A 1126-nucleotide genomic window follows, 5' to 3' on the forward strand; every position below is an offset into this window, starting at 1 on the left:
TGTTACCCTACCTACAGCACAGTTAACGATCAAGTTAAACACTTTGTTACCCTACCTGCAGCACAGTTAACGATCAAGTTAAACACTTTGTTACCCTACCTGTAACACAGTTAACGATCAAGTTAAACACTTTGTTACCCTACCTGCAGCACAGTTAACGATCAAGTTAAATACTTTGTTACCCTACCTGTAACACAGTTAACGATCAAGTTAAACACTTTGTTACCCTACCTGTAACACAGTTAACGATCAAGTTAAACACTTTGTTACCCTACCTCTACCACAGTTAACGATCAAGTTAAATTATTTGTTACCCTACCTCTACCACAGTTAACGATGAAGTTAAATACTTTGTTACCCTACCTCTACTACAGCTAACGATCAAGTTAAACACTCTGTTACCCTACCTGTACCACAGTTAACAAGCAAGGTATTCACACCACCTGTATCAATTAACAATCAAGGTATTCATACCACATGTACAACAGTTAACAATCAAGTCATACCACCTGTATTGGTGTGAAACAATCAAGGTGTAAACACAGTCGTACTTAGACTGCTGAATTACAAAACAATTTTTTATTTTCTGTGTTTGGTCAAAACGTTACTGTTACAAAACAGTATTTCAATTTTCTATCGGGATCTAGAGTTTCATATAGTTCGTTAAAGTTCTTACCAACTACATACTAGCTTACTTTATAACACCCTGTATTAGAACGAACGTTCTCCCCCTCTAGATTTATTTATATTTCTATAACCGTCCAACAAGAACATCCACTGTTATCCGTATGACCGTTAATCTAAAACAAACTTTCCCATGTACTAGCTAGTTTAAATTAATATTTACTCCTATACCAATCCTGCTGACTAAAGGTTAGTTGTTACCGATATACTTGTTAGTTAATCTTTGTAAACTAAATAATAAAGAATACACGTATCTATTCTAATCAAACAGGATCTAATCTCACTTTATACCTATCTTAGCTGATCAACAACATGTGAATCCTAACCCTAAACAGTGGTATATTTGTATTACACCACCTATATATATCCATTACGAGACAAGCCTAACCCATATTCTAATCAAACAGGATCTAATCTCACTTTATACCTATCTTAGCTGATC

Source organism: Limulus polyphemus, unplaced genomic scaffold (assembly GCF_000517525.1).
Source record: "Limulus polyphemus unplaced genomic scaffold, Limulus_polyphemus-2.1.2 Scaffold8968, whole genome shotgun sequence".
Taxonomy (NCBI): domain Eukaryota; kingdom Metazoa; phylum Arthropoda; class Merostomata; order Xiphosura; family Limulidae; genus Limulus; species Limulus polyphemus.